Source organism: Lepidochelys kempii, chromosome 22 (genome assembly GCF_965140265.1).
Source record: "Lepidochelys kempii isolate rLepKem1 chromosome 22, rLepKem1.hap2, whole genome shotgun sequence".
Classification (NCBI taxonomy): Eukaryota; Metazoa; Chordata; order Testudines; family Cheloniidae; genus Lepidochelys; species Lepidochelys kempii.
The window spans coordinates 1,582,897-1,610,547 of record NC_133277.1 but is presented as its reverse complement, the minus strand read 5'-3'; the positions used below and the strand labels follow the sequence as shown (position 1 = coordinate 1,610,547).

At 46.1% G+C, this 27,651-nt stretch overlaps 1 protein-coding gene across 13 annotated transcripts in view; it reads left to right on the top strand.

Moving 5' to 3' along the window:
* The window catches only part of PKNOX2 (PBX/knotted 1 homeobox 2), a 691,764-nt gene that overhangs the window by 301,775 nt on the left and 362,338 nt on the right, over positions 1–27,651 (top strand). For 11 of the 13 annotated variants that reach the window (XM_073320703.1, XM_073320715.1, XM_073320717.1 and 8 more), the window contains one exon: positions 3,909–4,013. The gene's annotated coding sequence lies outside the window, so the exon portion shown is untranslated. Of the gene's footprint in view, positions 1–3,908; positions 4,044–24,546; positions 24,592–27,651 lie in introns of all 13 variants that reach the window. The other 2 variants (XM_073320705.1, XM_073320708.1) reach the window with 2 other exon arrangements.

Genomic DNA, 27,651 nt, shown 5'->3' with positions numbered 1-27,651 from the left:
CAACCCCTGCTCAAAGCAGGACCGATCCCCGACTAAATCTTCCCAGCCAGGGCTTTGTCAAGCCTGACCTTAAAAACTTCTAAGGAAGGAGATTCCACCACCTCCCTAGGTAACACATTCCAGTGTTTCACCACCCTCCTAGTGAAAAAGTTTTTCCTAATATCCAACCTAAATCTCCCATGTTTAAGAAGGATGAATTCAAACTGGAACAGATACAGAGAAGAGCTACTAGGATGATCTGCGGAATGGAAAACTTGTCTCTGGAGGATCGTGTGGATTGCACTCTCAGCAAATTTGCAGATGATACTGAACTGGGAGGAGTGGTAGATACGCTGGAGGGGAGGGATAGGATACAGAAGGACCTAGACCAATTGGAAGATTGGGCCAAAAGGAATCTGATGAGGTTCAATAAGGATAAGTGCAGGGTCCTGCACTTAGGACGGAAGAACCCAATGCACAGCTACAGACTAAGGACCGAATGGCTAGGCAGCAGTTCTGCGGAAAAGGACCTAGGGGTGACAGTGGACGAGAAGCTGGATATGAGTCAGCAGTGTGCCCTTGTTGCCAAGAAGGCCAATGGCATTTTGGGATGTATAAGTAGGGGCATAGCGAGCAGATCGAGGGACGTGATCGTTCCCCTCTATTCGACATTGGTGAGGCCTCATCTGGAGTACTGTGTCCAGTTTTGGGCCCCACACTTCAAGAAGGATGTGGATAAATTGGAGAGAGTCCAGCGAAGGGCAACAAAAATGATTAGGGGACTGGAACACATGAGTTATGAGGAGAGGCTGAGGGAGCTGGGATTGTTTAGCCTGCAGAAGAGAAGAATGAGGGGGGATTTGATAGCTGCTTTCAACTACCTGAAAGGGGGTTCCAAAGAGGATGGCTCTAGACTGTTCTCAATGGTAGCAGATGACAGAACGAGGAGTAATGGTCTCAAGTTGCAGTGGGGGAGGTTTCGATTGGATATTAGGAAAAACTTTTTCACTAAGAGGGTGGTGAAACACTGGAATGAGTTACCTAGGGAGGTGGTAGAATCTCCTTCCTTAGAGGTTTTTAAGGTCAGGCTTGACAAAGCCCTGGCTGGGATGATTTAACTGGGAATTGGTCCTGCTTTGAGTAGGGGGTTGGACTAGATGACCTTCTGGGGTCCCTTCCAACCCTGATATTCTATGATTCTATTCTATGATTCTATGATTCTTATAAAAGGAGACTCAAGGAGCTTGGCTTGTTTAGCCGAACCAAAAGAAGGTTGAGGGGAGATATGACTGCTCTCCATAGCCCAGTGGTTCAGGCACACAGCAGAGAAGTGGCAGATCCCTGTTCAGATCCTTTCTTCTCTTCAGGCATAGGGATCCTAAGCACCTCACTCAGGCTTTGGGAATCCCATTGATTTTCTAGGCTCCTAACACCTAAGTCCCCCTTCAGATCTAGCCTCCAGTCTAGATAAAAATGTCCCACTTCCTTGGTAGTTTGTTCCAAAGGTTAATCACCCTTGTTAAAACTTTATACCTAATTTCTAATTTGAATTTGTCTGGCTTCATCTTGCATCAACTGGTTCTTGTTCTGCCTTTCTCTGCTTCGTGGAAGAGTCCTTTAGTAGGGGGTATTTTCACCATACACTATAATCAAGTCACCTCTCAATCATCTTTTTGATCAGCTAAACAGACTGAACACTTTAAGTCTCTCACTATGAGGCATTTTCTCCAGCCGGCAAATAATTTTTGTGGCTCTTTTCTGCATCCTTTCCAATTTTTCAAATTTTTAAAATGTGGACACCAGCACAAAACTCACTATTCCATTATCCATCCCACCAATACCATGTGCAGAGGTAAAATCCCCTCCCTGCTCCTACTCACTATTCCCCTCTTTATACAGCCAAGGATAGCATTAGCCCTTTTTGCTTGTCTACTGTGAGCCCTACATCCTTTTCAGGATGTTTCCAGGATACAGTCCCCATTCTGTGGTATGGCTTGCATTCCTTGTCCTTAGATGTATTACTTTGCACCTGTGTGTATTAAATCACATTTTGTTTGAATGAGCCCAAGTTGTACAGAGAGGTCTGTATGACTGCCCTGTCCTTAGCATTATTTACCACTTTGTCAATCCTTGTGACTGCCCTGTCTTTAGCATTATTTACCACTTTGTCAATCCTTGTGTCAGCCACAAATTTGATCAGAAGTGATTTTATATTTACTTCCAGTTCATTGATGAGGGCCTATAACCAATCCCTGCAGAGCCCCACAAGAAACACCCCCATTCAGAGAGGATTCTTCTTTGACCATTAAACTTTCTGAGGTCTGTCAGTTAGCCTTTTCATAATTAAATTAACACATGCTCTATTCATATTGCAAAACGCCAATTTTTTAATCAGAATGTCATGCAGTACTAAGTCAAATGCCTTACAAATGTATATTGCATTTATGCAGTTACTTTTATCAACCAAACATGCTATCTCATCAAAAATGAAATCAGGTTAGTTTGCCGAGACCTATTTTCCAATAAACCATATTGACTGGCATTAATTATTTTCCTAACCTTTAATTCAATTAAATCCTGTATCAGCTTTTCCATTATTTTGCCTAGGGTTGACGTTGACTGGCCTCTAGATACCCGGGTCATCCCAGTTGTCCTTTTTGAATATTAGCAAAACATTGGCACTTTTCCAGTCTTCTGGAATTTCCCCAGTATTCTGAGATTTTTAAAAATTAACACCAGTGCACCAGAGCTCTCCTCAGTCAGCTCTTTTAGGACTCTTGGGTACAAGTTATCCACACTTGCTGGTTTTAAAATGTTTATCCCTAATAGATTTTGTCTAGCAGACTTCTCAGTTACTAATGGACTGGAAAGTACTTCATGAGTATATAATTTTGTTTCTTTCCAAATGCACAGCAGAAATATTTACTGAACACTTCTGCCTTTTCTGCAACATTATTAATAATTTTACCATCTCCATCTAGTAAGGGCCTATCCTATTGCTAGGATTTGTTTTGCACATACTGGAGGGCTGACTGATTGTGATTTTTATGCTAGCAGAGTTGTTCACCTAGATGAAGCATAGCCTGATGGATGCATTGGAGTTCTAAATATTTGTGATGAACTATTTTCCTATCTCTGATATAAGCTGAATTAACACAATCAGGGCCACATTTTCCAAAGGGCTCACTCTGTTTGTAGAATGTTGGACTCTCTTGAAAATCTGTCCCCACACATCTATAACCCATGGGAGAGGGAGTGAAGAGAAGGGTGGTCCTGGAGATATTGCTGACTGGGCATTCTCCCAGTTAGTGCCCCCGGAAAAATTCACTCAGCTGATTTCAGAGAAGTGATGTTGGAGGTTTTTGTTTACCTTTTAGTGTGTTTAGCGATTGGGCTAATAACATCACAGAATAGCACAACAGAAAAAAAATTTAAATCTCACTTCGGAGTTACTCTGTTTGCTGTGTATTATTGTCCATACTTCTCTTAGCTTGGACCATGAAACCTGATGATCACTTTCATTTTTGTGCCTAGCGATTGGCCAGTTTCCTGGAGGGTATTTCATGCACTAACACAGCACTCCAACATTTGTGCTCCAAACACTGCAGGGAACAATTTATGTTTTTTGGGGGGGTTTTAAACTGGTTCCACTGGAATTTTAAAAAAATATTCCTAAATTCGAGGCCAAATTTGGTCTGACATTGTCCCTTTTGCTTGCCTGCTTTTTTATAGACTGGAAATATACTGTGGCAGAGAGCAATATTTTTCTGGCTTTCTGTTCTTGCTGTTAGTCTGGATCGTAAAAGATCTCCGTGACGCTTATGAAGAGTAGATCTGTTGGCAGGAGTTGCAGATTTGTTTTTGTACCTGCTGCTTTCACTTGTATAGAAATGAATTTCTGATGGGGGAAATGCTCTCTCTCTTTTCAGGTGCTTTGGCTCTGACTGAAAGAAGGAGGTTTTGTTTTACTGGCAGAGGAAGAGCAGAGGCGAGAGGTTCAAAGGACTGGCAGCTCCCAGAGCACACTCCAAACAGTAAGACTCATCATACTTCTATAGCTTCAAGTAAATGAACAAAATAAATCAGAATAATTTCAATAAGTGGCACAGATAAATTAACAAAGCAGGGTCCTTTACACATGGAATAGGCCAGGAGTGACCTTACTGAAGTTTTAATGGGGACACTGGCAATATATTTGTCATAATTTTTAAGATAATTATAATAAAATAACCCCAGGACAGCCAGATATTGACTTAGCAAAATGGTGTTAATCCATCATATTATAACAGGGTTACTCATGAGTCCTTGATTACTGCTGTTTGTTTAAAACAAGTACACAAAGTGTGTGTTTTGGGAAAAAATCCAAACTTTTAATTGTCTCAGCTTCTAATAACTGGAGCCTGAAAGGATGCCATACGCACAACTGTTACTGCTACCTGTGGAAAATTTGCTAGTTTTTAAAACTTTTTTGTTGATAAGCTTTTAAATCAGACCATACACAGAGTCTTTCTCCAAAAGGTCAACTGTGTTTTAAAAATGAAAAAAGGTTAAAAAGAAAATGACCAAAAGTATACACCATTATTACTGCCAAATTTACAAGAGCAATAGTTTGTGATCTGAGTCAAAAATTGCCAGAAGTTAAAAAACACAAACCCTAAGAATATAGAAAACAATCAAATGAAATGTGTCTGAAATCAGTGCTATCAGAATTCTCTGTGCAGTGTAAGGCCCTGAACTCGTAACCACTCCAAAGGGACAGCCCACAGACAGAAAATTGCTCAACTGAGTGCTTGCAGGAACAGGGTTCAAACTGGTGTCCAATTCAGGATGCTCTGGGGGCACTGAAGAAACCACAAAGTTAGCTGAAAGTTACTTGCTTCATCCTGAGTGCTACCTGTGATGGGTTACCCCGGGGTGCAACCTGGCACTGGGGTACCACTGAGCCCTCTGACCAACCAGCCTGGGCTCCCTCTCACACTGTGCTGCTGTGACAAGCTGCAGACCCGCTCCCGGTCCTACACTTCCCCCAGCATTCACACAGGTAGGGACACACCCAGCTGCAGTTACATGCTCTCTGACCAGCCACTGCATAAACCAACAATAGAGAGGCTGCAGCCAAAATAACCACCAGCTTCCCAGCCTAGGACCTCACAGCTGTACCGTCCTGCTCTGGTCCAAACCTCAACCGGTATGAAGGTATTATCCAGTTTGCCTCCCCCACAATGTGGAGAGGAAATGCAACAAGCCTGTGTTAAACCAAGCTGAGATTTTTCCCCAGACATTTCACTTAAAGGCACACTGAGTTTAAATTAAAACATAAAACAGGTTTATTAACAACAAAAGATAGATTTCAGTGATTATAAGGGATAGCAAACAGATCAAAGCAGATCACCTAGCAAATAAAGAAAAATGCAAACTAAGCTTAACATATTAGATTGAATATGCATTAGTAGTTTCTCACCTGAGTGATGGTACAAGCAGGCTGCAGATTCTTAAGGTACAAACTGCACTTGCTTTGCAGCTTGGAATCCCCAAGTTTTTCATACACAGGCTAGAGATCCCTTTAGCCTGGGTCCAGCACTTCCCCCGGTTCAGTCTTTTGTTCCTTCCGTGTTTCCAGGAGTTTTCTTGGGTGGGAAGTGAAGAACAACACATGATGTCACTCCCTGCCTTAAATAGCTTTAGCATATGGTAGGAACCCTTTGTTTCAAAACTTGGTTCTCAGACAAGTTTGTGGAAAAATATAGACACCCCAAAATGGAGTCCAGAGTCATGTGGCCTGGTCACATGCCCTTGCATACCTTGCTGAGTCCTAGCAGCCATTACTTACAGGCTGTCTGGAATGTTCACAGGAAGGTTACATTCTTCCAGGCTCCATTGTTTTTGCTGATGGGCCATCAGCACTGTCTGGCTTCTTCATTGTTATATTTGAAGGGCTAGTTATGGGTGTCACCCAAAGTAAGCACATTTGAAATACAGACACATAGTCAATATTCACAACTTCACATACAAAAATGATATGTGTATACAAATAGGATAATCATATTCAGCAAATCATAACTTTTCCAATGACACCTCACATGACTTGTCTTGTACAAAATGCATCATAATTATACCATAATCATGTCATAATAATATCACTGTGAAGAATATGAGGTGTAGAGTGTCATACTACCTACAAAACCTTTGTCTTAATATAACCCCACAGTTAGGTAGAAGAAACAAAACTTCTGTAGCTCCAAACCGTGCATGTTTTTTTCTTAAAACATGAACTTCTGTCATCTCTCTGGCCTCTCTCTTCTTAACTAGGAAATATTAGGGCCTGAGCATCTTGGGAGAAAATCCTTTTCTGTTCTTTTAATCAGATATAAAACTTACCTTGATCCAGAGCACAGTCCAAAGATTTCTGTATCCCTCTCTTTTAACAGAACCGTCTTGCCTCAGTAATGTTTTAAAATTTTCTTCTAATAAACCATGTAAAGCGATGAGAGGATTATATTTTGCAGGACCCTCTATGAGACCTAATCAGAGGTTAGGCCTTCCAGATGTGCTGTTGGAATGATCTTTGGGGCAGTTTTCTGGCCTGTGTTATGCAGGAGGTCAGACTAGAAGATCACAATGGTCCCTTATGGCCTTGGTATCTATGAATCATAGCCTCTACCAAATGATATTAGGACTAAGGGCAATGCCATTTTGTGTTACCGTGTTATGCCAGATTTCACAGTAGTGTAGGTCAATTTCTAACCGAATCTGGTTCTTTAGTAAGATGTAAGTGATGGTTTCTGTTTTTTTCTACAAATTCATGAACCATTTTAACCTGAGGAAAGGTGACATCATGTTTATTATACTTTGTGCTTATAAAATTATGTGAATTACTCAATTAACCCCTTTTTTTTATTGGAAGTAAGTGACTCAGGAGACAGGGCTAATCCCCAGAGAGGAACCCCCCATACTTGAAGATTCTTTTCCAGTTCCATTCATAGGAGATTGACTACAATGTTCCAGTTGACCCTGCTGGCTAGATTTCTCAGGATGATGTCTTTCTTCCTTGATCCCATCTGGCCCAAGGATTTGATTGTTCCTTTGGACAGTGCCCTGAACAATGGGGGCAGAGATTGTATGTAGAGTAGCCCCTGGAAGTCCTGTGCCCTAGAGAGGCTCTGAGGCACAGTTCCCTCCCCACTTGGATGGTAGCAATGACCTAGATCTGCATCCAATTATGAACCCTTCTGCACCAGCTCCATTGAATTGGCCAGCACACTGTAAGGGACGGAGTCAGGACTCCACCCATTCCCCATCACTCCCCTCCCACCTGCTCCAGAGCCGGGGCAAGCAGGTGCACAACGTGTGACTCTTGCATGCCCTATTCCCCTATGTGGGTGTTCAAGCCAAGTCACAACCTAGCCCTAGGGAATTACCCGAGACTCTCCAAGAGAGAAACCAGGGCCCCGAGACAGCCGGGCGTGTGGCTAGCTCTAAGCACTTGACTGAAGTCACTGGAGCTGCCTTACATGTTTAAAGTTCCGCACACACCTAAGAACTTCGTTGAATCAGGCCTGATGATGAGAACTCCTAGCAGAAACTGGAGGAAAAAAATCACAATGATTTAAAATACAAATATGATTAGCCTGATAGCCACCATCAGATACCTCCCTCCTCAGTGGCAGTGAGTGATGGCTCCAGCATAGCACGCTTAGCAACAGCCAGATATTTTCCTTTTGGTCTAGTGATGGGGCTGCTAGATCAGGAGGTTCTCAGCAAAGGCAGAATCTTCACAGTGCTCACTGAAAACTGCAGAGTAGTTGGAAACATTTCAGCTCATTTTAGAACCCCAGAGGCTTGAACATTTGTGTATTTAATCCAGTGTTGTGTTTAGAGAGGACAGGGGGTGCAGGGGGAGGGGGGAGAGAGAGAGAAAATACACTTTTCAAAGTAGAGGTGAACTAGGAAATTATGTTTTCTTGAACTCTGGAAAACTAGGGACCCTGCCTGAAGCCAAACAGCCAAGCAATTCAGGGTTTAGGCTGAAAGTCCGAGTTGATGTTCCACCACTGATTGCATCACTGTGCTTGCCGTTGGGAAAAGCTGCATGGCTTGTGCACAATTTCATGCACCTTTCTCAGGATCTGGCAATTCACTGATTCTTTGCTTGGACTTCCCTTGCTGTTGTGAGTATAGGTCACCTCTGCATCCCCTACACACACATTTTATGGTTTATTTTTTGGAGAACATGAAAAAGAAAATATGGTAAACATAGAATATAATTACAGGCTTTCCAAATTATTTGTGACTCCCTGATTGGTTGAAGGTTTGTACAGTAGCTATATAATTTGGCTCTTAAAATTGGTAGTTTTTTTCTGATAGGATTTAAAAAGCTGTAAATATGGCTGCTGATTCAGACTTCTAACTTCCCTGTAAACATGCAAATAGAGAGAGTTTGAAATGGGAGCAGTTGACTAACCAGCTTCTGTTACAATGTATTGTGTGAATGTTAATTTAATAGCAAATCAGCGATGCTGTAATCAGCTGGTTCAGTGCCTCTGTCCTGTAGGCAGAGAGGCCTAGATCCTCAAAGGTATTTAGGCACTGAATTCCCATGGGAATTAGGTGCCTACATACCTTTGATTATCTGGGCCAGGCAGCCCGTGTGCTAAAGATGTGCATGACATTTTTGGAAGTCTCACTGCAGCCTCCATTTTTTAAAACACTTTTTGTTTGGGATTTTTGCATTTTACAGGGAAACCAAGCTTTCTGAATGAGGCAACTAAACCCAAAAGGTAGTGCAGGGCAGAGAGCTCTCAGAAGTGCTCGGAAAGGCAGTAAATCAAAACCTTTGCTGACAGAGATGCCTGGTGTATCCTTTATAGTGGCCACAGGAAGTACCTGGAAATGGAGACAGAACCATCTCCAAAGGAGATTTGCTGGGAAGGGATTTCTCAAGGGCTCCCTTTTCTCACTCTTAGTCCAACTTTCTTTGCCAACAATCGGATGATTTTCAGCCTTGGATTTTTAAGAATTTGTTCATGATTAGAAAATACTGAACACTTCATATGGACTTATTTCAGATCACTGGATGTTTGTAGGCTCTGTTCACAGCTAGAGTTGCCAACTGTCTTATTACACAAACCCAAACACTCATGCCCCGCTCCTACCCCACTCCTTCTCCGAGGCCCTGCCTCTGTCCTGCCCTTTCTCCGAGACCCTGTCCCTACTCACTCCATCCCCCCTCCCTCCGTCCCTCACTCTCCCTCACTTTCAAGAGGCAAGGGAAGGGGCTTAGGGTGTGGGAGGGGTTGTGGGCTCTGGGCTGGGGCAGAGGGGTTCGGAGTATGGGAGGAAGCTCCGGGCTGAGCCTGGGGCAGGGGGTTGGGGTGTAGGAGGGGGTGTGGGGTGCAGGCTCTGGGAGAGAGTTTGGGTACAAGAGGGGGCTCCAGGATGGGGGAGGGTGCAGGTGGGGCACCCAGAAGTGGCTGGCATGTTCCTGCAGGCCCCGGAGGGGTACGGGGCTCTGCACGCTGCCCGTGCCCGCAAACGCCACTGCCGCAGTTCCTGGCCAATGTGAGCTGAGGAGTCGGTGCTGGGGGCAGGGGCAGCGTGTGGACCCACCTGTGCCCCCCCACTCAGGAGCTGCAGGGACGTGCCAGCCACTTTCAGGAGCGGCGCAGAGCCAGGGCAGGCAGGGAGCCTGCCTTAGCTCCGATGCACTGCCGGACTTTCAGTGCCAGAATCTCCTGGTTTGGCTTCAGTAGCCTCCCAGAGATAGGGCCTGATTTCAGGACACTCCTGGCAAAAGTGGGAGGGTTGGCAACCCTATTCACAGCACATATTCACTGTTGATCCATATTACCACAGTGTAACTTGTCACTTTACTAACATGGCCTGGTCTCTGTTTCCTGATTGGATTGCTAGAACTGTAATAAAGCAAGGAGGGTTCTGTCAAATCATTAGTTCTTTGACTCCCTTAGGGAGCAGGTGGGAACATTTTTTGGAGTTAAACGGAATAGGATTGGGAGGATCAGGGAATTTTAGGATATTTTAATTCCCCCCCCCCCCCCGTTTTGTTTTGTTTTGTTTTTTTTTTGGCTGGAGCACTCTAGTCAGGTGTTTCTAAGATGTAACTGGTAGACATTTCTTGACTTTAGCAAAGCTTTTCATACAGTCTCCCACAGTATTCTTGCCAGCAAGTTAAAGAAGTATGGGCTGGAAGAATGGACTATAAGGTGGATAGAAAGTTGGCTAGCTCATTGGGCCCAACAGGTAGTGATCAATGGCTCCATGTCTAGCTGGCAGCCGGTATCAAGCAAAGTGCCCCAAGGGTCGGTCCTGGGGCCGGTTTTGTTCAATATCTTCCTTAATGATCTGGAGGATGGTGTGGATTGCACCCTCAGCAAATTTGCAGATGACACTAAACTGGGAGGAGAGGTAGATACGCTGGAGGGGAGGGATAGGATACAGAGGGACCTAGACAAATTGGAGGATTGGGCCAAAAGAAATCTGATGAGGTTCAATAAGGATAAGTGCAGGGTGCTGCACTTAGGACGGAAGAACCCAATGCACTGCTACAGACTAAGGACCGAATGGCTAGGCAGCAGTTCTGCGGAAAAGGACCTAGGGGTTACAGTGGATGAGAAGCTGGATATGAGTCAGCAGTGTGCCCTTGTTGCAGAGGTGAAAGTACACCCTGGTACGCCAGATCGGCAATTTAAAGGGCTTGGGGCTCCCAGCAGGTGGTGAAGCACTGGAATGCGTTACCTAGGGAGGTGGTGGAATCTCCTTCCTTAGAGGTTTTTAAGGTCAGGCTTGACAAAGCCCTGGCTGGGATGATTTAACTGGGAATTGGTCCTGCTTTGAGCAGGGGGTTGGACTAGATGACCTCCTGAGGTCCCTTCCAACCCTGATATTCTATGATTTCAAGGAATCCCTGTTGAGGTTACAGGGACAAACCATCCCGATGAGTCGAAAGAATAGTAAATATGGCAGGCGACCAGCTTGGCTTAATGGTGAAATCCTAGCGGATCTTAAACATAAAAAAGAAGCTTACAAGAAGTGGAAGGTTGGACATATGACCAGGGAAGAGTATAACAATATTGCTCGGGCATATAGGAATGTTATCAGGAGGGCCAAATCACACCTGGAGCTGCAGCTAGCCAGAGATGTCAAGAGTAACAAGAAGGGTTTCTTCAGGTACGTTGGCAACAAGAAGAAAGCCAAGGAAAGTGTGGGCCCCTTACTGAATGAGGGAGGCAACCTAGTGACAGAGGATGTGGAAAAAGCTAAGGTACTCAATGCTTTTTTTTGCCTCTGTTTTCACTAACAAGGTCAGCTCCCAGACTGCTGCGCTGGGCATCACAACATGGGGAAGAGATGGCCAGCCCCCTGTGGAGAAAGAGGTGGTTAGGGACTATTTAGAAAAGCTGGACGTGCACAAGTCCATGGGGCCGGACGAGTTGCATCCGAGAGTGCTAAAGGAATTGGCGGCTGTGATTGCAGAGCCATTGGCCATTATCTTTGAAAACTCGTGGCGAACGGGGGAAGTCCCGGATGACTGGAAAAAGGCTAATGTAGTGCCAATCTTTAAAAAAGGGAAGAAGGAGGATCCTGGGAACTACAGACCAGTCAGCCTCACCTCAGTCCCTGGAAAAATCATGGAGCAGGTCCTCAAAGAATCAATCCTGAAGCACTTACATGAGAGGAAAGTGATCAGGAACAGCCAGCATGGATTCACCAAGGGAAGGTCATGCCTGACTAATCTAATCGCCTTTTATGATGAGATTACTGGTTCTGTGGATGAAGGGAAAGCAGTGGATGTATTGTTTCTTGACTTTAGCAAAGCTTTTGACACGGTCTCCCACAGTATTCTTGTCAGCAAGTTAAAGAAGTATGGGCTGGATGAATGCACTGTAAGACGGGTAGAAAGTTAGCTAGGTTGTCAGGCTCAATGGGTAGTGATCAATGGCTCCATGTCTAGTTGGCAGCCGGTGTCAAGTGGAGTGCCCCAGGGGTCAGTCCTGGGGCCGGTTTTGTTCAATATCTTCATAAATGATCTGGAGGATGGTGTGGATTGCACTCTCAGCAAATTTGCAGATGATACTAAACTGGGAGGAGTGGTAGATACGTTGGAGGGTAGGGATAGGATACAGAAGGACCTAGACAAATTGGAGGATTGGGCCAAAAGAAATCTGATGAGGTTCAATAAGGATAAGTGCAGGGTCCTGCACTTAGGACGGAAGAACGCAATGCACAGCTACAGACTAGGGACCGAATGGCTAGGCAGCAGTTCTGCGGAAAAGGACCTAGGGGTGACAGTGGACGAGAAGCTGGATATGAGTCAGCAGTGTCCCCTTGTTGCCAAGAAGGCCAATGGCATTTTGGAATGTATAAGTAGGGGCATAGCGAGCAGATCGAGGGACGTGATCGTCCCCCTCTATTCGACATTGGTGAGGCCTCATCTGGAGTACTGTGTCCAGTTTTGGGCCCCACACTACAAGAAGGATGTGGATAAATTGGAGAGAGTCCAGTGAAGGGCAACAAAAATGATTAGGGGACTGGAACACATGACTTATGAGGGGAGGCTGAGGGAACTGGGATTGTTTAGTCTGAGGAAGAGAAGAATGAGGGGGGATTTGATAGCTGCTTTCAACTACCTGAGAGGTGGTTCCAGAGAGGATGGTTCTAGACTATTCTCAGTGGTGGAAGAGGACAGGACAAGGAGTAATGGTCTCAAGTTGCAGTGGGGGAGGTTTAGGTTGGATATTAGGAAATACTTTTTCACTAGGAGGGTGGTGAAATACTGGAATGCGTTACCTAGGGAGGTGGTGGAATCTCCTTCCTTAGAAGTTTTTAAGGTCAGGCTTGACAAAGCCCTGGCTGGGATGATTTAGTTGGGGATTGGTCCTGCTTTGAGCAGGGGGTTGGACTAGATGACCTCCTGAGGTCCCTTCCAACCCTGATATTCTATGATTCTATGATACTCCAGGGCTCCGGCAGCAGGGCTCAGACGGCGATTTAAAGGCCCCTGGGCAGTAGTGGTGGCCAGAGCCCCGGGCCCTTTAAATCACCGCCCAAGCCCTGCTGCCAGAGCTCAGGGTAGCGGTGGCGGGGCTCTGGCGGCAATTTAAAGGGCCCTAGGGCTCCGCTGCAGTAGCGGCGGCTGGGAGCCCCTGGCCCTTTAAATCATTGCCAGACCCCCGGCCACCCCTCTATCCCGGGGCTCCGGTAGCAGGGCTCAGGCGGCGATTTAAAGGGCCCAGGGCTCCGCTGCGGTAGTGGCGGCCGGAGCCCCGAGCCCTTTAAATGGCTCCCAAGCCCTGGGGCTCCCAGCCGCCTCTGCAGCTGGTTGTTCTGGCAGTGATTTAAAGGGCCCGGGGCTCCCAGCCGCCACTACCGCAGCAGAGCCCAGGGCCCTTTAAATCTCAATATAAAGGGCCTGGGGCTTTAAAGACCCCACCTCTTCCAGTTGAGGTCACGCCCCTTCCGGTTGAAGCCCCGTCCCCTGCTCAGGACTCCAGAGTACCGGTAAGTCCTTTAAGTTACTTTCACCCCTGCCTTGTTGGCAAGAACGCTAACAGCATGTTGGGCTGTATAAGTTGGAACATTGCCAGCAGATGGCATTGGTGAGGCCTCATCTGGAGTACTGTGTCCAGTTTTGGGCTCTACACTACAAGGAGGATGTGGAAAATTGGAAAGAGTCCAGTGGAGGGCAACAAAAATAATTAGGGGGCTGAAACACATGACTTATGAGGAGGGGCTGAGGGAACTGGGATTGTTTAGTCTGTAGAAGAGAAGAGTGAGGGGGGATTTGATAGCTGCTTTCAACTACCTGAAAGGGGGTTCCAAAGAAGATGGATCTAGACTGTTCTCAGTGGTACCAGATGATAGAACAAGGAGTAATGGTCTCAAGTTGCAGTGGGGGAGGTTTAGGTTAGATATTAGGAAAAACTTTTTCACTAGGAGGGTGGTGAAACACTGGAATGCGTTACCTAGGGAGGTGGTAGAATCTCCTTCCTTAGAAGTTTTTAAGGTCAGGCTTGACAAAGCCCTGGCTGGGATGATTTAGTTGGGATTGGTCCTGCTTTGAGCAGGGGGTTGGACTAGATGACCTCCTGAGGTCCCTTCCAACCCTGATAGTCTATAATTCTATGACATCATAGTCTATTGTAATCTTGTAGACTGGAGTCACGTTTAAAATGATTTCTTTGTCACCACATTCACATAAAGTAATGGCATGGAACATGCGCACATGTGGTCCTAGCTGGCTGGGATGTGGCCAGATCTTGTATGGCCCATTTAATTTCATCTGCACCTGGGCTCTGGCCAGGGGCTTTGCATAGACTGAGCTGTTAAGGGGTTTCATCAAATTATTCTCTGTGGCACTTATGCATGCCCATACACTTGAGTGGTTTGCACAGTTGTAATTGATCAACATTGTATTGAAACTTGGTCGAAATGTTTACATATTGACACGCAAGAAAAAATAGAACCCAGCTCATTTCCTCTCTGTTGTGTTGGCTAAACTGGAGTGAGAAGCAATGGCCATTAATATTATCCCTTCAGATCAGCAGATCTGATGCTGTATCCACACCAGGAGCACATCTGTAAAGTGAGAAGTTGCCATTCTCAGAGAGTCACTTTTCAAAGTAGAACCCCTCTCTCATTTCTGGCCCTTTGTTTCGGTGGTCACCCTGCTATGTCTGTTTGAAACAAGTGTCATTTACTGGGCTAGCATTTGTTTTTCTCAGTACTTTTATGTGAATAAAAATTCACTTGCAGGGTTGTTTGCAAGAGGCCAGTTTAAACAGGTTGGAACGTGGCCAGTTAGATTTACTGAGATGTTTGAACCTTCGAGACTAACCAATTTATTTGAGCATGAGCTTTCATGAGCTACAGCTCACTTCATCGGATGAAGTGAGCTGTAGCTCACAAAAGCTCATGCTCAAATAAATTGGTTAGTCTCTAAGGTGCCACAAGTACTCCTTTTCTTTTTGCAAAGACAGACTAACACGGCTGTTACTCTGAAACCTGAGATGTTTGAGTAATTTTCCCGACTGTCCACTGAGCTCTCAAGGTGAAACTGCTACTCAAGGCCTGTCCGTACCACTCAGAGAACTGGCCGCAATGTGCTCCTCAGCCCTTAACTAAGCAATGAGAATGATCTAATTCCTTGTGATCAGTAGCTGCTTCCTTTCATCAGAGGCCAACTGTGCTCTCTCCACAGCAGTTTGGACCAGTGCTTCTCAAGCTATCTGATGTGGGGGACCGGCAATTTTTCCCCCTAACGTGCGCACAGACCGGCAGCCGATGGCTCGCAGACTAGCACCGGTCTGCGGACCACCACTTTGAGTAGCACTGGTCTAAACCACAACTAGCTTGCAGATCCAGAGCTTTGGCCCCAACTACAAATCCCTGACAGGGTGCAGCTGTGCACTGTGCTGTCAATAAATGGCCAGCCCAGCTCATCCATTCCCCATTTTCAAAAAAGGATTCCAGTTCAGGCTGAAACACTGACAAGCTCCAGCCCAATATGAATCCTTAGAACAAAAGGATACATCTAAGTCTAAACTGAGATGTCATAGGGCATGGCTGCCTTCTAACACTCCCTGCTTCAGTTTCCCTCCCCTGAGGTGGGTCTCCTTGGCTCAACACACACACACCAGTCAGTTCTAGAGATATGTATTAACCCTCTGGCTAAATCCCAAAACAAGAAGTCCAAATTAAAAAGCCCAACAACCAAAAAATGGTGGTTCTGCTCTTTGGGGCTTGTCTTCAACCTATTCTCTGCGCCCAATTCCCAGCCCCTTTTCCTGGGCTCCCTTTGAGAGAATATTTCTCCACTCTGGGGTGGAGCACTAGCCCCAGGCTGGTTCCCCTGAATTACCGGTTCCCCTGCAGACCCAGGCTCAGGGGTCTTACACAGGAACCTGCCCACTCTCTGTATTTCAACTGCCAGACTGAGCTCTCTCAGCCCTCCTATAGGGCCCAGGTGTCCAATCACTTGCCTCCTTGGGCTGGGAAGCAGCTGATTAATTTTGGCACAGGTGCGGTAGGGCCCATTCTGCCTCAAAGGAGGCAGTTACCCTGTGACATGAGGCTTTGTAGTGGAATCACTAACATATTGTCAACTACCGTACATGTTTGAATAGCTGGTATCACAACTAGCAAAGCCTGTCCGTAAGCTTACTGTTCCTGAGAGAGGAGAAGTGAACCCAGCTATCACAGGAGGTTAATAACGTGAGCTGTAATTCATTGCTTTTGTATATTCAGAGGTTCAGTCATAGGGCATATATATCGACCAATTATTTTGTGTCACTGATTTTCCTTGGGCACTGAAGAAGCTGTATTGTTTTGTTGTGACGATATTAGCCATTAACCCACTGCAAGCCGAGAGGAAGGGGCTGGTAATTGTGCATCCCGTGATATTGTGAGAGTGGGCAGCTCAGCTTCTTAACCTGAAGTTTTATAGTCCACAGGACACCCAACTTTTGCTGTAAAAAGAAATCTAGCAAATTACCCGAATGATCTTATTGATTAAATCAGTGGGCTAGCCCACATTAGTGATGAATTCCCAAACGTTGTCTGTCAGTGGAGGCTAAAAGTAGTCTTACAGGAACTTACTTTTTCAAAGTTGTCAACTTTATTAAGTACATTTGGCTGGGGCAATGCCATACAATGTTAAATGTATGTTGATCAGAAAGGCAAAACAGCTATATGAGTTAAACTCTCAGATGTCTACAAACATTTGTCTTATATACTTCATCTTCTTTTCATCCTCCCATCCTCACTTTGTGACACATACACAGAGAAGAAAATGGGGATTACAAAGGTCAGCAATTTCACATTCTGGTTTAAGCATTTGTATTTCACAATTAAAATACAAAGATAAACCTTGTTAATTATTTTACTAAGTGGAAGCACCAAAATGTGCCATCAGTCTGCTCCTTCACTTTCACCCGAGAAAGGAGGAGTCTTTTCACAGATATCTTTCATTTTAATATATAACTGTTGTCTTTCTTGTGAAGCGTTCACAAGAAGGTAACATTTGCAATTTATAGCAAATATCAATGAATGGAAAATTTATGTGGAGTTGTACAGATTAGGCAAAGCAAAAATAGGAATGACATAAATCATGACATTGTATGGCATTCAAACAATGAATATACAGTACCATAGAAACTAGAGATGAAAAAGATTTGTTAGCTTAACTAGCTACATGGCTGATTCCCTACAGAGTAATTTCTAATGCTTGTGTAGTCGTTTACTACTTTGCAGTTTACCTTTTATATGGGCGAACTGTGTGAAAGCCTGGGGCGCCATTAGAAGCGGGGTGCCTTCGGATCAGGAATGCCCCTACCCCTGCTGCTCTGTTGCCATCTGCAACCCCGCTGCTCCTGCCCCCTGCCTTGGAGCCCCCTTGGTCCGCTGTTCCCAGGAGCCTCCTGTTTGCTGTGCAGCACCGGGGGGAAGAAGTAGGGGGATTAAGTCAGGTGTCGCTCTCCCCCCGCCCATGTCCCCCATCTCCGCAGAACGGAGGAGGAGAGGGGACAGAGGTCAGAAGTGAGAGGAGCTGCTGGTGGCTGCTGCTGTCTGCACAAGCCTTCAGACTGGTGAGGGCCGCTCTGCTTAAAGGGACAGCGCTCTGTCTCCCATACACTCCCCCAGCACGCACACTCTGTCTCTGTCTCTCTCACACACACACACTATCTTGTCTCACACATGCACCCTCTCTCTCTCTCCACACTCTCTCTCACACACACACACACTCTGTCTCTTTCACACTCACCCCCCAACACATACATGTATTATTGTTGTTGTTACTTCTTGGTACTTCCTGCAATGCACATATATTCTCTAAAAAGAAAAGAAGGACTTGTGGCACCTTAGAGACTAACCTATTTATTTGAGCATAAGCTTTCATGAGCTACAGCTCACTTCAGCTGTAGCTCACGAAAGCTTATGCTCAAATAAATTGGTTAGTCTCTAAGGTGCCACAAGTCCTCCTGTTCTTTTTGCGAATACAGACTAACACGGCTGTTACTCTGAAACCTGTCATATAGTCTCTGTAATTTTATTATTTCAAAGTGCTGTTATTTTATTTTTTGACTGGTCTATGCATTTCATAATTTTATTTCTCACGCTTAAGTTTAATTCTTTGAGTAGTGAGTTCTAAAATGCCTAATCTGTCCTGGCTGGAGTAATTGTCATTATTACTTTTATTATCATATTGTGTTTTGTCATTCATTATTTAAAGTGGTACAATCAAATAATAGAATCCTTCTAGAATGTGTCTTTAGCTTGTACTAACCTTAGCAGTGCCAGTTGAAAAAACATTAGCTAAACACATAATTTTACACACTGAGCAAATGAAGGTTGCTTGTTTACAAATTGTATTTTCAGTTAGATCTGTAAAATAACTTAAAATTTGCATGAAAATAAATGCAGTTCCAAGTCTGATACCAGTAGCAATGTTGGAGTCAAGTGTTAGTGAATCATGTACATGATTGTGATTGGTAAACATAAATGCCAAAATAATTAGAAAAATAAATTCCCTTTCTTAATAAAAGAGAAAAGAACCGTAATCACGCGTGTTAAAATTAAGTATGTTTTTAGTGGAGTGAAAAACAATTGACTAAACTAGAGTAGATAATGTCAGTTACACAGTGTGTCTGTTGGAGAAAGTAAACAGATTTTAAGCAGATTTTATTTATTTTATTTATCTCTACTAAAGATAGTGTGCAAAGTATCAACTGTGTGCTTCTGATATCTGTGTTAAAACTCCAGAACTGATATCTCAAGGCTTGGGATTGGGAATATTTTGCAGTATTATCTCCTGATTGTTCTAAATTTACATCTAAGCTTTTAAACGTGGCTTTAATTGGAGTTTGTATATATTTTTCTTTCTTTATATAATGATTAGATACAGTGCTCCTGCAGGCTAATTCCTAAGTTATTAACTGCCAAAAACCCTAGAGTTTTCAGGTGCCTAAGGTAGTCCCTGGCATCACAGTTAAAGTTTCCTCACATTCCCCAAAATCTGAAATGGCGCCCCGGTGAGCCAGGAGTGGCCAGAGGGCTGCAGGAGGGCCATGGGCTCTGGCAGGATGCAGCCCCTGTGTGACAGCACAAAGCCCACTTTGAGCCACATTCCAAGCACCAGGTACCACAAGCCACAGCAGCAGTGCAGGAGGGTGGCAATACACCATATACCATGCCACTCTTACATCCACCCTGACTGAATTGGCCCTGTCCACACTGGTTCTCCACTTGTGCGGTACCTCCCTTCTCTTCATGTGCCCGTATACCTGTGCCTGTATCTGTAATTTTCACTCCGTGCACCTGAAGATGTGAGGTTTTTATCCACGAAAGCTTATGATCAAATAAATCTGTTAAATTTCTTGTGGCTCACTTCATCCCATTGATTCTACTTCCACTCTTTGTACCACTCTCGTCTACCCTCCTGCCTGACCCATTTACACAAAAGAAATGCCCATTGCTTGTCAGTGCCATCCGCGGAGACAAGTCACAAGATCTGAACCAGTTCTGCACTATTGCCTGTTGAGCCAGTCAATCATTTTGGGAACCAAAAACTCATTTGTCTCCTAGACCTCTGAGGGTACGTCTACACGGCAAAAAATAAAAAAAGGTGTACTTGTAGCATGGGTAGGTCAAGCCCATGCAACAATAGTAATGTAGACAGGGTGACAAGCCAGGCTCCCTCGTGGGCTAGCCCCGCCCCAAGAAGACCTCAGATACATACTCTGGTGACCAGCCTGCGCTGAATCCATCCTGCCATGCCTACACCACTTGGGTTCTTCTTGAAGTGCTTGCTCATGTCAATTCCAAGCAGATCTGTGTGCAGCGTGTGGACGGTCGTCAGAAGGTTTTTCGCCTAGCGGTATCATCGGGTCGGCTGTGGAGTTCCCTGGAGTTGCACCTTCATGGTGGTGTACATAGGTCCCTGCCGACGCACCGCCTCTTCAGTTCCTTCTGACAGCCAGTAACGGTTGTTGGAGCTACGTTCTTTCTCTTGCCTTGGCAAGCATTTCTCTAGTGGCGTCTCTTGTTCAATCCCTGTAAAAAGTTAGATTAGAGTTAGTGTTTGCATAGTACTTCAGATGAGTTAGTAAATTTTTCTTGGGGTTCCCCCCACCCCTTTAACTCTCTTCCCTGGGACTGGGACTTGCCTCAGACCCAGGGTTTCAAGCCATGTGGGTCCTGCCACAAACCCATGCCAAAAGGCAATCCACACAACTCCTGTGTAAAGTGCCTGGGTGAAACCCATCAGGCTGATCGCTGCAGGATATGCAAAGGTTTTCATCATAGGGCCGAAAAGGAGAGGGACTTTAGACTCAAGCAACTGCTTATGGAAGCAGCTCTTCATCCCCAACCAGCCCCGGGCCACTCAGATCCAACACCCAGCACTTCAGTGTGGAGTGCGCCGGCCTCACTTAGAGAGGCTATGGTGCTGAGGAAGGATTGTGTACCTAGCACCTCTCAGCACCGCCATTCTCTGGCACCGAAGCCCGCTCCGCCAGCCCAGCACCACTCCCACTCACTGGTGCCTCACAAGAGGCACAAGAAAACGGACAAGGGGCGCTTGCCCACAGCAAGACGGTCCGGGCATGAACGCGCCAGTGATGTGTGTCCCACAGGGGGCACTCAGCACCTGCTCCACTGTTGACTTTGGCCCCACAGAGGGGTCCGTCGAGTCCAGTGCCCACAGAGTCCCCTGTCAGGGAATGCCAGGTGAAGGAGCTGGACCTTCCCTCCACTCTGGACACCTTTGAGGCAGCCAGGGACCTGATAGCCATGATGGGATCTTTAAAATCTTTAAAAAGGGGAAGAAGGAGGATCCTGGGAACTACAGGCCAGTCAGCCTCACCTCAGTCCCTGGAAAAATCATGGAGCAGGTCCTCAAAGAATCAATCCTGAAGCACTTGCATGAGAGGAAAGTGATCAGGAACAGCCAGCATGGATTCACCAAGGGAAGGTCATGCCTGACTAATCTAATCGCCTTTTATGATGAGATTACTGGTTCTGTGGATGAAGGGAAAGCAGTGGATGTATTGTTTCTTGACTTTAGCAAAGCTTTTGACACGGTCTCCCACAGTATTCTTGTCAGCAAGTTAAGGAAGTATGGGCTGGATGAATGCACTATAAGGTGGGTAGAAAGCTGGCTAGATTGTCGGGCTCAACGGGTAGTGATCAATGGCTCCATGTCTAGTTGGCAGCCGGTGTCAAGTGGAGTGCCCCAGGGGTCGGTCCTGGGGCCGGTTTTGTTCAATATCTTCATAAATGATCTGGAGGATGGTGTGGATTGCACTCTCAGCAAATTTGCGGATGATACTAAACTGGGAGGAGTGGTGGATACGCTGGAGGGGAGGGATAGGATACAGAAGGACCTAGACAAATTGGAGGATTGGGCCAAAAGAAATCTGATGAGGTTCAATAAGGATAAGTGCAGGGTCCTGCACTTAGGATGGAAGAATCCAATGCACAGCTACAGACTAGGGACCGAATGGCTAGGCAGCAGTTCTGCGGAAAAGGACCTAGGGGGGACAGTGGACGAGAAGCTGGATATGAGTCAGCAGTGTGCCCTTGTTGCCAAGAAGGCCAATGGCATTTTGGGATGTATAAGTAGGGGCATAGCGAGCAGATCGAGGGACGTGATCGTTCCCCTCTATTCAACATTGGTGAGGCCTCATCTGGAGTACTGTGTCCAGTTTTGGGCCCCACACTTCAAGAAGGATGTGGATAAATTGGAGAGAGTCCAGCGAAGGGCAACAAAAATGATTAGGGGACTGGAACACATGAGTTATGAGGAGAGGCTGAGGGAGCTGGGATTGTTTAGCCTGCAGAAGAGAAGAATGAGGGGGGATTTGATAGCTGCTTTCAACTACCTGAAAGGGGGTTCCAAAGAGGATGGCTCTAGACTGTTCTCAATGGTAGCAGATGACAGAACGAGGAGTAATGGTCTCAAGTTGCAGTGGGGGAGGTTTAGATTGGATATTAGGAAAAACTTTTTCACTAGGAGGGTGGTGAAACACTGGAATGCGTTACCTAGGGAGGTGGTAGAATCTCCTTCCTTAGAGGTTTTTAAGGTCAGGCTTGACAAAGCCCTGGCTGGGATGATTTAACTGGGAATTGGTCCTGCTTCGAGCAGGGGGTTGGACTAGATGACCTTCTGGGGTCCCTTCCAACCCTGATATTCTATGATTCTATGATGGCACCGCAGTCCCCTGCCAGAAGAGAGTGAGCACGGGCAGCGCAGCGCCGACTAGAGCAAACCCGCCATGTTGCAGCACTGGTGCAGAGCTCGGCGAGGCTGTCCTCTGGCTCCAAGCATGCCTGTTGAAGGTGTGTCTGGGGCAATGCATCAGCTTGGAGCCCGGATCCTTCTCCCTGCTTCCTGAACCATCTGTCCCACTTCTGTCGCGCATGGCCCCAGATAACCTCAGACTGCCGAGTTCTGTGCATGGTAGATGTGGGATATTCTCTCCAGTTCTGTTCCTCCCCTTCCTCCCACCCCGCTGCCCCGTCCCTCTTCAGGGACCCTTCACACAAGGAGCTTCCTGTACAGGAGGTGCAATCACTCCTACGCGTAGGAGCAATAGAGGAGGTTCCTCAGGAGCTAAGGGGGAAGGGATTCTATTCCTGATACTTCCTAATCCCGAAAGCCAAAGGGGGTCTCAGACCCATTCTCAACCTGCAAAATCTCAACAGATTTATGAAGAAGCTGACATTTCACATGGTATCTTTGGCCGTCATCATTCCCTCCGTGGATCCAGGGGACTGGTACACTTCCCTCGACTTGAAGGACGAATACTTTCATATATTGATAGTCCCGACCCACAAGTTCTCGTCCATCCTCCCTGTTGAAGGAAAATGCCCAGGTAGGGACCATCGAAAGTAAATGCATGGTTGTGCAGGTGGTGTCGGAGCGAGGGCTTTGGATCCTTCGACCATGGTATGTTGTTCTAGGAAGAAGGATTGTTAGGAAGAGATGGGATCCACCTAATGAAGAGAGGGAAGACATCTTTGCAGGCAGGCTTGCTAACCTAGTGAGGAGGGCTTTAAATTAGGTTTGCCAGAGGGATGGAGACCTAAGCCCTGAGGTAAGCGGGGAAGTGGGATACCGGGAAGAAGTACAAGGAGGAGCGTGTTGACATTCCCTTCTGGTGTTATCTGGATCGCTGATCTGCTAGGTCACTCCAATCCTTGACTCTGGGAGCCAGCCTTACTCTGCTCAGCTGTGAGAACCCCCACTCCTGGGCTGTTCACGCACAGCCTCTGGCATGTAAGCTGCTCCCAGCTCCTTGCAACTGAATGACACTAGCCAATATCTCCAGTCGCAGACACAACCCTAGGAACCTTCATCTTGCAGTGTCCAGTGATGCCCTCTGGACACTGCAAGCTTACATGAGTTCGTCAATTTAACAAAGAAATTGATGTGTACCAGGCTTGTTATCCCAAGGGGAGCCTCTGACACACTTCAAACCAAACACACTGCTTCAGGTAGAATAAAAAAACAAATGTATCAACTATAAAGATAGATTTTAAGTGATTATAAGTCAAAACACAACAAGTCAGTAATTAACAAAATAAAATGAAATATAAGCACACAGTCTAAACTCTCAACCCTATTAGACTGGGCAGCAAGTAGATTAAGCAGTTTTTCTCACCCCACTGGATATTTCAGTCCTTAATATACAGGTTGGTTCCTTGAAACTGGGCCAATCTCCTGCGTTGGAGTCTTGTCTTCTTCTCAGTGTCTTGGTTGCTTGCAGCGTAGGTGGGGGCAGGAAAAGGGCTCAGTATGTGTCCACTCTGTCTGTTTTATACTCTCAGTCCATGTGCATGAGCTTCTATTGCATGAGCTAAAAGCCATATGCCTGTTAGCTAAGGCTGTAGAACAGACTGTGATCTTGGTGCCACTAGATGGGACAGAGCACCACACCCCAGAGGTGTGTGGGTTACACTTGCAGATACAGATTATTGTGCTGTTGAACCTTTCTCCAGTAGTCTTCCGCATTTCCAGCAGGTTTCAGCTTGGGGTGAGGGGGGGACTTTTCACTGCTCCATTCTTCCACTCAGAGTGTTTTCTTAGTTCATTTTATTCCTGGCACCATGTGGTGTTCAGTGATCAGTCAGAGCCAAGCAATCTGACAGAGCCCTGCTTCATTCAGTGTCTGCGTTCCAAATGATCAGTGTAGCATAACGTGAGCCTCTGTAACATAAAAACCAGTTCAGACTAGCTCTTACCAGTGCTTCTTAAAGGAACAGTTCCCCCAAACCATGGGAAGACTGGGAGAATGGGTGTTCTTTGGCAGAGCAGTCAGTAGGCTCCAGTAATTATCTTTGAGGTAGTGAGTACTAATGGCCCCTCTCCCACGTCTGTCTCCAAATATATATTTGGTCTCTAAAATTGTATTATCTCAAATATTCCTATGCACTGAAAAGTTCAGGAATTATGCAGCATGAGGCTGCTTAAATTTTGATGAGGCTAGAATGGTTTGGTCATGTGTTTTTCTTTTTTTGCCGCCAGTAACCTTAAACTATACTCTTGTCTGACAGGAATCCCTGCAACACTTCTGAGTGTGAAAAAAGGCACATTTGAAGGTGTGAGTCATACTTCTGCTTTCAAGAACAGTAATGGCTTTGCTGATGCTTGTGGTGACTGGGGAAAGTGAGTGTCCCATGGGAAATATAAGTGTTGAAAGTTGGATGTTTCAGTCATACTGTGCAGTAAAGGTACCAGAATCTGCATGCACGAACTGTATCAAACTATCAGTGCCCAAAAGCCAGTGACTTCTATAAGAATCAGTCAGGACCTGGAGTATACAACCTCCAGCCCACATGCTCTGGTTCTGTAACCCACTGATCAGTGTATTTTGTGTCCCCATCTCTGTGCCTGATCCATAGAAGGTAGGGCTCTCTAACAGCTCTCACTTTTAGCACTCACCTGTTTAGCTCAAGCTGGAGCAATTTCTAACAGTGGCTGCCACATATGTGGGAGAATTGACCAGTATGTGAACAGCTTGGGATGAGCTGCTTCTTGCAGGGTGAAGTACATAACCCACTAGTCAGTGTGTGTAAGGTATCTCCCTCAGGGAATGTGGGTCGGTTAAAGCTCACAGCTGTGGAAATTCATGCTTTCAGCTCTAGAGGTTGCTGATACCAGCCTAGGTAGAGGGCATCACAGTGTCAGCTGTTATTGCTAGTTGGTGAGACAAGGCAATACTGTTATTTTGCACAGTGACTGTTAAACTTGTAAGGTCCAGAATTTGATACAAAACCAAGCACCAAACATTTTAGTATGAGGAGCCCAGGAGAGTGTTCGGATCCTATTGTCTCTTGCCCACAGGGTTGTGCTGGTGTTTGGTTAGTTGTTTTTTTGTGCTGGCCATGAGGGGAGAGGGAGGAGGCAGGCTGTGACAATTTAAGACCCTAATCCTGAAACAGTTATTCAAATGCATAACTTTACTTATGTGAGTCATTCCATTGACTTAAATGGAACTTGTCACATGACAAAATGATGTGTGTACATAAGTGTTTTCAAGGACCTGGGTCTAAATTTGTTCCTTGTCTTAAAAACTCATAATTCCAGTGTTTGACAGCAGACGTGGTTGTTGTTGAATGTGATTTCTGAGAGAGAATTCCATGTATAATAGACCAGCAATAAGCCTTATGTTAAGGTCACTTGACACTTTCCATTATAAAAAGTCTTCTGACCATTATTCTGAAGATTCATAGAATCATCGATCATAGAATTTAAGGCCAGAAGGGACCATTAGATCATCTAGTCTGGCCTCCTGTATCACTGGCCATTTTATTGCATGCAGTTACCCCTGCATTGAATCCAGTAACTTGTGTTTGACTAAAACATATCTTCCAGACAAGGCCGGCTCTAGGATTTTTGCTGCCCCAAGCAAAAAAATTTTTGGCTGCCCCCGCTTTTTTTCTGTCCCCCTGGCCCCAGCTCTGCCCCAACTCCGCCCCTTCCCAACCCCTTCCCCAAATCCCTGGCCCCGCTTCCTCCCTTGGGTGTGCTGCATTCCCCACCCCCCTTGCTTCCTGTGGCTCCCCCCCGCAACCTACCGCCCTAGCTCACCTCTGCTCTGCCCGCTCCCCTGAATACGCCGCTGCTCCGCTTCTCCCGCCTCCCTCTCAGGCGAGGGAGAGGTAGCGTGTTCAGGGGAGCAGGCAGAGGTGAGCGAGGGTGGGGGAGAGCGCAGGAAGTAACAGGGGGATAGAGGAACCGCTCCCTGCCCCAGCTCACCTCCACTCCACCACCGCCGCCTCCCCTGAGCGCACCGCCCCTCGGCTTCCCCTCCCTGCCTCCCTCCCAGGCTTGCTGCACCAAACAGCTGTTTTGAGCACGGCAAGCCTGGGAGGGAGGGGGGAGAAGCGGAGTGGCAGCGGTGCGCTCAGGGGAGCCGGCGGAGGCGGAGCGGAGGCGAGCTGGGGCGGCGGGGGCACATTTCCAGGGGCGGCCTGGCCAGCGCCGGAATGCCGCCCCTAGAAATGTGCCGCCCCGAGCACCTGCTTGTTTTGCTGGTGCCTAGAGCCGGCCCTGCTTCCAGAAAGGCTCCAGTCTTGTTCTGAAGATATCTAGAGGTGGGTGGGAGAATCCACCACTGCCCTTGGTAGTTTGGTTAATCACTTTCACTGTTAAAAATTTGTGCCTAATTTCTCATTTGAATTTGTCTGGGTTCTTGGTCTGCCTTTCTCTACTAGATTAAGAAGCCCTTTAGTACTGGGTATTTTCCCCTGTGAAGGTACTTATACACTGTACTCAAGTCACCTCTCAAGCTTCTTTTTGATTAGCTAAATGTATTGAGCTCTTTAAGTTTCTCATTTTAAGGCATTGTCTCCAGCCCTTGAACCATGTGTCTCTTTTCAGCATCCTCTCTAATTTTTCACTGTCCTTTTTAAAATGTAGACACCAGAACTGTATGCAGTATTCCAATGCTGTACACAGAGGTACAATCATCTCGCTCTCGCTACTCACTGTGCCCCTGTCTATACATCTAAGGATTGCATTAGCCCTTTTAGCCACAGCATCACACTGGGAACTCACGTTCAGTTGCTTGTCTACTCTGCCCCCTACGTCCTTATCAGAGTCAATGGGAGTTGGGCTCTTTTTGAAAATCCCACTGGGCATCTCTCTGCATCTTTAGGCACTTAAATACTTTTGGAAAAGCTGGTCCTCTGTGCCTCAGCTCCTCCTCTGCAAAATGGGGTCAGTAAGACCTCCCTACCTGACAAGGGAGTTGTGAAAGTAAGTCATTAATGTTTGTGAAATGTCTGATACTACAGTGAGGATCACATTAGAAAAGCCTGTGGAAAAATGAATAATTCTGTATTCAGTGCATGGTTTGGTTGGTGGCAGTAAATAAGGCAGGACGGGGATTTCAACTATCCCCATGGTGACTAGGAACATGTTGCCTCAGGATAGGATGCAGAGGTAAAATTCCCAGACACCATTAACAACTGCTTCTCGGAGAAGCTACTCCTGGAACCCAAAGGGGAGCAGCAATTCTTGATTTAGTCCTAACTGGTGCATAGGATCTGGTCCAAGAGATGAAAATAACTGACTCACTCATTAGTAGTGACTGTAATGTAATTAAATTTAACATCCTTGTAGAGGGGAATACCAGAGAAAACCACTAAAGTAGC